The sequence below is a fragment of the Porites lutea genome, chromosome 3 (assembly GCF_958299795.1).
Source record: "Porites lutea chromosome 3, jaPorLute2.1, whole genome shotgun sequence".
NCBI lineage: Eukaryota > Metazoa > Cnidaria > Anthozoa > Scleractinia > Poritidae > Porites > Porites lutea.
In genome coordinates, this window is record NC_133203.1 from 38,977,086 (window position 1) to 38,986,361 (window position 9,276).

Sequence of the window (9,276 nt, forward strand, 5' to 3'; positions counted from 1 at the left end):
AAAATATATTAAAAATATATTTTTGTACCTATTTTTTTTTTTTTGCAAAATACGTTTAAAATTGCCATTTTAAATAGTTTTAAAATAGTATAGCAAATTAAAATATGTTTCTGACACTGTTTTTATCCTGTTTTTATTCCAATTTATAAGGTATTTAAAAACTGTTTTAGACCTGTTTTGAGCCTTGCAAAAGCCCCGGAATTTTTTATATATTTTCAACGAATATTAAAATACTTTAAAAGTTATTTTTTAATAGCGTTTTAAACAGGTTAAAATATCTTTAAAAGAAGTCGAAAAATACATTAAAAATACACTTTTCACCATATTTAAAACCTATTTCACAAAACAGGTTAAAAACAGGTTAGAAACAGTTTTCAAAAATAGCTTAAAAATATATTCAAAACAGTGTTGGATTTGGTAGCTGTTTTATCAAGCATACGAACCGCCAGCACAACTCGTATTTATCATAGTGCTACTCTGATATACAGTTCTCTGTCTCGTGTATTTCCCTCTTACGACATAATTATCCATTTAAGCGAGTAAATGGCTTTTCTAACGGTCCTACAAATTTCTGTATGATTTTTGTTGTTAGTCGTTTGCTTTTCTGTAAGATTTTTCTTTGGCCATCAAGAAAATATAAAGCTACTTTATGGTAAATACAAGACATTTTATGCACAGAAGAATAAAATCACGATTTAACCGGAAGAGCGCCACAATATTCTTTTCAATAATCAATATAGCATTTTTGGTCGTAAAGCTTGGTACACAGAAACCCACCACTGGTCCGGACTGTTTCGAAGGCAGAGGAGACCGTGAAATAACCACATTGGGTTAATCTAATTCCCACTCTCATTACGTAGGTACATGCTATCAGCCGTGTCTTAGCTGCTTCAGTCAGACTCCAACAGCACTATTAAGATAATTGTTCAGATTTTAGTTGAGAATTACAAACACCCTTAAATATCTCCATGGCATCTCGAAAGCATTATGTAATTCAACTTCTACCCAATCTTTGCTTTACTGAATTGATTGTAATCACTAGTGTTGCGTTTGATAGGAAAGTTGATATCGTGGGTAGAAGGTATCATTCACTAACCTTTCACGAAGTGTCCAAACGATAAAAAGTGTTCTCCTTTTTTTTCTACTCGTTTAAATTTACCGAGATTGGTAAATATACTTGTCTTTGTGTGATAGTAGTTCTCAAAAGAAGATTAAAAGCCAGGTCAGTTTCAATTTGAAATTAATTTTAGTTGTTTCTGTGTTAAGTAAACGCGCTTAACTGGCATAATGGATTAATCTAATAAAGGGCAAATTCACATTTAATTGAGAAAAAGGGTAGTTTTGGAACCGTAAGAGAATCAGTTCCAAATAACTGTTTTTTTTTTCTTTTATAACTGGGAGTGGATACTTTAAATCGATAATATGCCCATATATGCCACCAAGTCCTCCGCCTACTTAAATATATTTTTTAATATTGCGAAAACCAGTCAAACGAAAACGATCAAATAAATTTGGCATTGCCAAACACAGCATGCACACAAAACGGCAACCTAAGAAATATCAAAATTAACAATCTTTATTGATCAATAAACAAAGATGATTTTTCATTAAAGAAAAACAAATTAAAGGTGCGTTCTTTGCCGATTGGAAGAAAGAGCAAAGCATACTTTCGTATCATCGGTTCACCATAAACTTACCATCCTTTGGTAACAGTGGCTATGTTAAATGCGCTTATGCTGGTTTTTTTCTCTTTTTTCTTTTTTTTGTTGTTTTTTTTGTTGTTGTTTATTTTTCTATGCATTGGCCTTTCTCGTTAATTTGAATCAAAAGAAAGAAAAAGAATCATGGTGCGCGCCAGATTCTAGTTCTAGATAATAACAAATGAACGGATAAAGCTGTGCCAATTAATAATTCTTTTGGATGAACCGGACATAAATTATTTTTTAATTTACTTATCTATGTGTAGATATTTAAAAGAGCAATAAATGATAATAAATGGAAGGCGTTGTGATTTACATCTACATTTAGGGTTTCCCCCGCGTAAGGGTCTTATCAGTTTCCAAAATATCAAACTTTATGGAAATTAATGGAAATTTTATAAAGGTTGAAAAACTGCAAAAACTTGAAAGGAGGATAAGAAATAAAGAGGATGGAGGAACGCCAAAATGCATCATCGTCAAAAACTACAGACTTGAACAAATTAGGCTAAAAAGCTACATGACGTACAATATATCTGTTGGTTAATAATCGGTGGATTTTTTAAATCGCGGGATCCGTTTCTCGTAGGTCTTCTAAAGATTTATCTTTGCAATGCCGTGGAGTTGTCTACGATCCACTATTTTAGACTTCCTATCAGATAATCTTTAATAAGGCTGACAGATGATGTGTGAGCTATTAAGTCCATTCACCATTTTCACATAGTCCATAATGCACCTTGTGTACCCCCCAAAGCTTAGACTGCTCCCCAGTCTATTTTTATCTTTTTTGTCGGCCACTAGACCCGTTCCTCCACTCGGTCGATTTATCCGTCAATGAAGTTAAGAGGGATCCGTATTGTACTTCAAAAGACAATATGATACACCTTTAGAGCTGGGTAGTTCGAAGCCCTGTTCGCTTTTTCCTGGTTAGCTGTAAGTAAAACATTTGAGTTGTTAATCGTCCTTCGACCTACTTTAAACGCCAAAGCTAAAAGGCAAAAAATGTGAACGAATTTCACCAAGAAGTAAGAAGATGAAACTTGGGTAAATAATCATACCGAAGTTTTGCATTAGACAAAATCAAAATACAACACGTACCAAGAAAACTGCATTGACAGAATTTACAAATATAGTGTAAACATTAACTGAATTTCTGCAGGTGGTACAACACAGCCACTTAACAATTTACTGCTGTTCGTTTGAATAAATTTGCTATAAATAAGTGATGAGCACTTCGCCATATGGCAAAGCGTCACGTAAAGATATTCGTTGCTCTTGACCAATACCAAATGACAATGCATGTTGTCCACTTATACAGTGTACATTAGAGTGAGAGTTAGCTCCAACCTGAAAGCTTGTATAGCTGTCGCAATTTAAATGTATTATTGCCTGTGAATTGTAACAACATACACCTTATCGTGTGGAAATGACATTGTCAAACATTATCTTTTATCCACGAAGAACGTGATATCATTGTTGTTATTTTATAACAACATGTTTTCCAAAAGTTTCAAACGCCTTTGAAAGGGTGCATTCAAGAGAAAGAAGTTGCATTGTGAGGTATATTCGATAAACTATAGTACCAACTAACAAGTATGTTAAAATGATTTTCTTCCGTGACGTTTCGAACCTATGGGTATTTTGTGATCAAAGCATTTAGATAATTGGGATCTTCTGGTTAGAATATATTTTTATTAACAATAACAGCCAACCAAGTTTGAGATCGGCGATATAAACGAACGACTGTTTGCCAAAATTTATACAACATAATTAACACACTAGAGCAATACAAAAACTTAACGCGCTTCCTTAGTATAGTAAGCTTATAATGTAGAAATCTTTTACATAACTAAGAAGATTACATAAAATTTGGCGCACAATGGACTAGACGTTCATAATGGGCCAAATGTTTAATTTGTTCTAGTTTTCCCCATCAATCACACGTGGCTCCAGCCTAGTAATCAGTCATGCACCGCACAGAAATTTCTCTGTTACATGAGGACCCGCATACGACTTTCTTTTGCACACCACATGACGCCGGCGTTGTTAAGGACGCTAGGTTTTGAGTGACAAGCAATAAACCTCCTACTGCGAAAAGCAATTAGTTTCTTCACCGTTTGATCCAACCATCAGTGGTCAGTTATTCGCTAAAGCGTTACAATTTTTAACAAGATTAAGGCGGCATCTGGCGATAGAGTAATTAGAGAAGGGATTACAGTTTAACATATGCCTGAGATTTGTGTTCTCAGCTCACGAGTTATCCAGAATAATCGCGCGTGGCCTATGACTCAAGCGTTGTCTTTCTGGTCTTTGCCAGTATTAAAATGAAGCGTAGTTCCATATTGTATTGAATGTATTGAAGGTCGCGGAATTTAAATAGGATCGGACGAATGTAAAAGCGTTGGTTCAAAATGTTGATTATGTATAACCCACAGTCCGTGGACACACAGCATACTACTCATCGTAAAGGAAAGATAGATGACAAAGCAAATTGCAATCATTGATCTCCGTGGCTTTGTGTGAGCAGATTCAGCCAATTTTTTGGCCTGAGCTTGCTAAACTGCAGTTTCCGCAGTGATTTCACTTCACGCACCCGCTGGTGCGTTGTGCTTGTACGTTTATGACCTCTCTCTGATGGAATCTTGTACCTTCAACGCACTATAGTTAAAAATTTAACCCAAACAATGGAAATAATAATTGACTTTTTCTTTACATGGAAGAAGTGTGAATATTTTATTTGAACTCTGATCGAATAAAGCTAGCGTTGCCTTCTTGAGATGATCGCAAAGGACGGTGTGTGCGTCTGGGTAGGTTTAGATGACATTAGGAGAAGAAGACGGTCTTCCTGTGCCTTGAAAATGTTTCTGAGCCTAACGATATTTCGATAAACGTGTAAGTGGTAATATTCATCGGCAGTCTGGTAGGCATTTTGATGTAAAAAACGTTAGATCTTCTAATCCGACTGCATTTGTTTGGTAACCATTATGCATGATCTGCTTTTAATGATGTAAAAGGGTGCAAACGGGCTACATAAAAAAAATTTCCTTTATTTAATGACGGGTTTGCAGAAATACTTTTGTTAGTAGTCACTCGGCCTAAATTCCTAAAGATGTCATAGTAGAGGCAGAAAACACAAAGACCAAGCGATCAAATGGATTCGGTCGAATAATGAAATCGTCATCCCGCCAAAAATTACCAAATCTCGCCGCTGCCGCTATTTGACTCGTTATCCAGTCAAGAAAAAGCCATGTATTGCAGGAAAATGAAATCACTTGCGCACAGAAGAAAATCAAGGGTTAATATGTGTGATATGTTTTAGCTCGAGTAAGCGAGTGTTATTGTAATGCCATGCTGATCTAAACTCCTAAGTGCAATTTTTAAAGCAACAGAAACACTAGGTGGCACGCCCGTGATTTTGTGAGTTAGACACCACGGCATTATGAAATCGCTTGCGCACTAAGTGGAAATTTAAGGGTGAATATGTTTTAGCTCGAGTAAGCGAGTGTTATTGTAATGCCATGGTGATCTAAACTCCTAAGTGCAATTTTTAAAGCAACAGAAACACTAGGTGGCACGCCCGTGATTCTGTGAATCAGACACCACGGCATTATGAAATCACTTGCGCACCAGTTGGAAATTTAAAGGTTAATATGGTTTAGCTTGAGTAAGCGAGTTATTGTAATGCCATGGTGATCTTAACTCCTAAGTGCAATTTTTAAAGCAACAGAAACACTAGGTGGCACGCCCGTAATTCTGTGAATCAGACACTTTTGGATGGGAATAACTTCAGCCATTTTCCAAGCATTAGGAAAGGTGTTATGAGAAAACGATCCGTTAATAAGGTTGGTAAAAATTGGGACAGTCACAGGTGAACTGTCTTTCAAAACTCTCGCAGTAACTTTATCGTATCCAGGTGCTTTATTAGATGGAAGGTTTTTTATAATCTTCGAAACATCTTCCTCAGTAACGGAATGGAATCTGAACTTAACACTGTCCTCATCGCTGATGCTAGTTAGATGTTGATTTATATCCTGGAAGAGTAGTCCGTGTTCGCTGGCAAGAGCAGAGGCCTTTTTAGCTGCTGTTGGTCCAACGTTGGTATAAAACTCGTTGAAATTGTTTGCTAAAGCATAAGAATCTTCTACGGTCATTAAAGATGATGAGTTTTTCTTTGGGATTACTCGATTAATAATTTCCCAGATGGAGTTAGTATTTCCATTAGTATTTCGAAGCTCTGATCGAACGTGTTCCATTTCCGCGAATCTAATTTCGCGTTTGACTTCTTGGCGAAAGAAGCGGTATGCGTTCCAGTGTAGTTTGTCGCCTGACAGTCTCTTGAAAGGCGTAATGATAGTCTTCAAAACAAAAGGTCCGCAAATTCGTTGCATTCCTTACGGGAGTTTTGGGCTGTCTCAATGTAAATCGAGCAGCAAAAAAACATGCTGGTTGACAAAAATCTCTCGAAAGACATAAATAAATTCTGAAAAAAAGGTCCGCAAATACGTTGCTTTCCTCACGGGAGGTGAGGACTGGCTCGATGTAAATTGACCTGGGAAGAACACGCTGGTTCTGATAAAAGTTTTGAGAATATAACCCTACGCCTTGATCAACTACCACTTAAAATGAAATTCACAAAGGAAAAGAGAACACTGAAACCCCTGGCTCTGAGTCGAAAAGCGAACACGCTACCTCAATGTAAATCGAGCTGCAAAAAACAAACTGGTTCTGACAAAAATTTGAGCGTAAAACCCTATTCCTTGATCAGCTGCTGCTTTAAACGCAATTTATAAAGCAAACCAGAGCACTAATTGCCCTTTCAAACTAGAAATCGTATTAAAGCTTGCTCACCTGTTAGGTGCTCTTGAACAGACAACGAACAGCTGCACACTGATTCACCCAATTTCGGACCACGAGTTGTAAATACAAGACTATGACGTCACCATTCCAATGTGGGGACTTACACCAAAATATGGTGAGAGTTTTGGCCTACATTCCGCGGCGTTATAATTCTGACGCCGAGGCAACCTCGCTCCTTATCTCGGTTGCCTCGCTGGCAAAAATTCTAGGTGTTCTTTTTAGGGTAAAAATCTGTTAAAAATGGGCAATTATACCATTTTTTAGATGTTCGAAAATCTTAGGAGAGGCAGGCAAACAAAAAATTTTACAACAAATGTTGCGAAAATTCTAGATCTCAAATCGTCTTCCGAACAGATATTTTCCGAAAATTGACGTTGGGTGCCCCTGACTAGGTGGCACGCCCGTGATTCTGTGAGTCAGACACCACGGCATTATGAAATCACTTGCGCATCAAGTGGAAATATAAAGTTCAATATGTTTTAGCTTGAGTAAGCGAGTGTTATTGTAATGCCTTGGTGATCTAAACTCCTAAGTGTGATTTTTAAAGCAACAGAAACACTAGGTGGCGCGCCCGTGAGTCTGTGAGTTAGACACCACGGTGTAATGAAATCACTTGCGCACAGAAGAAAATTAATACTTCTGATATGTTTTAGCTCGAGTAAGCGAATGTTGTTGTAATGCCATGGTGTTCTAAACTCCTAAGTGCAATTTTTGAAGCAACAGAAACACTAGGTGGTGCGCCCGTGATTTTGTGAGTTAGACACCACGGCATTATGAAATCACTTGCGCACAGAAGAAAATTAATATGTCTGATATGTTTTAACTCGAGTAAGCGAACGTTATTGTAATGTCATGGTGTTCTAAACTCCTAAGTGCAATTTTTGAAGCAACAGAAACACTAGGTGGTGCGCCCGTGATTTTGTGAGTTAGACACCACGGCATTATGAAGTCACTTGCGCACAGAAGAAAATTAATATGTCTGATATGTTTTAACTCGAGTAAGCGAATGTTATTGTAATGCCATGGTGATCTAAACTCCTAAGTGCAATTTTTAAAGCAACAGAAACACTAGGTGGCACGCCCGTGATTTTGTGAGTTAGACACCACGGCATTATGAAATCGCTTGCGCACTAAGTGGAAATTTAAGGGTTAATATGTTTTAGCTCGAGTAAGCGAGTGTTATTGTAATGCCATGGTGATCTTAACTCCTAAGTGCAATTTTTAAAGCAACAGAAACACTAGGTGGCACGCCCGTGATTCTGTGAATCAGACACCACGGCATTATGAAATCACTTGCGCACCAAGTGGAAATTTAAAGGTTAATATGTTTTAGCTTGAGCAAGCGAGTGTTATTGTAATGCCATGGTGATCTTAACTCCTAAGTGCAATTTTTAAAGCAACAGAAACACTAGGTGGCACGCCCGTGATTCTGTGAATCAGACACTACGGCATTATGAAATCACTTGCGCACCAAGCGGAAATTAAAAGGTTAATATGTTTTGCCTTTTAGCGTGAGTAAGCGAGTGTTACTGTAATGCCATGGTGTTCTAAACTCCTAAGAGCGACTTTTAAAGCAACAGAACCACTTGGGGCACGCCCGTGATTCTGTGAGTTAGACACCACGTTATTATGAAATCACTTGCGCACAGAAGAAAATTAATGGTTAATATGTTTAATATGTTTTAGCGCGAGTAAGCTAGTGTTATTGTAATGCCATGGTGATCTCAGTAAACTCGTAAGTGCAATTTTTAAAGTAACAGAAACACTAGGTGGTACGCTCGTAATTCTGTGAGTCAGACAGACAGTAGAAATTTAAAGTTTAATATGTTTAAGCTCGAGTAAGCGAGTGTTATAGTAATGTTATGGTGTTCTAAACTCCTAAGTGCGAGTTTTATTATGCAACAGAAACACTAGGTGGCGCGCCCGTGATTCCGCGAGTTAGACACCAAGGTGTTATGAAATCACTTGCGCAATAACTAGAAAATTAAGGGGTATACAAGCTATAAAATCTATATGTCTGTCTTTGAGTGTTTTGTATTAGGTGATTTTCTTGTAGGAGACCCTCCGCAAGTTATATTTTTGGGCATTTATTAGTAAAAGATTTGTTTTTTCGTTACAAATAAAACACGCGTAACAATATTCCCATTTCCGGCACTTTTAGTACGTCCTGGAAACTGGAAAGCACAATACGTAACCTTTTATTCGGAAGAAGGCTTTTCTCTTTCTTTTTGATATTTATTTAGAAAAATACTGTTGCAATCCGTTCACTGAGAATCTCTGCTAATAAATGCGGTTACATTTCGAAAACAATATTTTTGTGGTCTCGCGTTCTCCTCGCGGGCGGCCTTTTGCTTTTAATCACCTGGAGACTTAGGGTTCGGTTTTAGTTTCATTATTTCACGTCGTAGTTACAAAGAAACGTTTTTTCGTGGCCCACACAATGTAAATAAATTTGTGTAAAGTGGTCGAGTGTTCTGAAGTTGCTCTGTTTGAAAAGGCATTTGTAGTTTTTACAATAAAATCGATGATGTATTTACGGAGGTTTCGGTTATCGTTAGAGGAGACAAAATCACATTTTGTTCCTGTCGGAACAAACTGTCATATGAGTTAGCAAGATGAACACACGATGACGTGCGAGTAATAAGTTCCAGAGATTTCTTATAGTTCCGAATCTTCGGTACTGCACTATGTTGTCAACACTTCCTTTGTTTTATATTGCGCA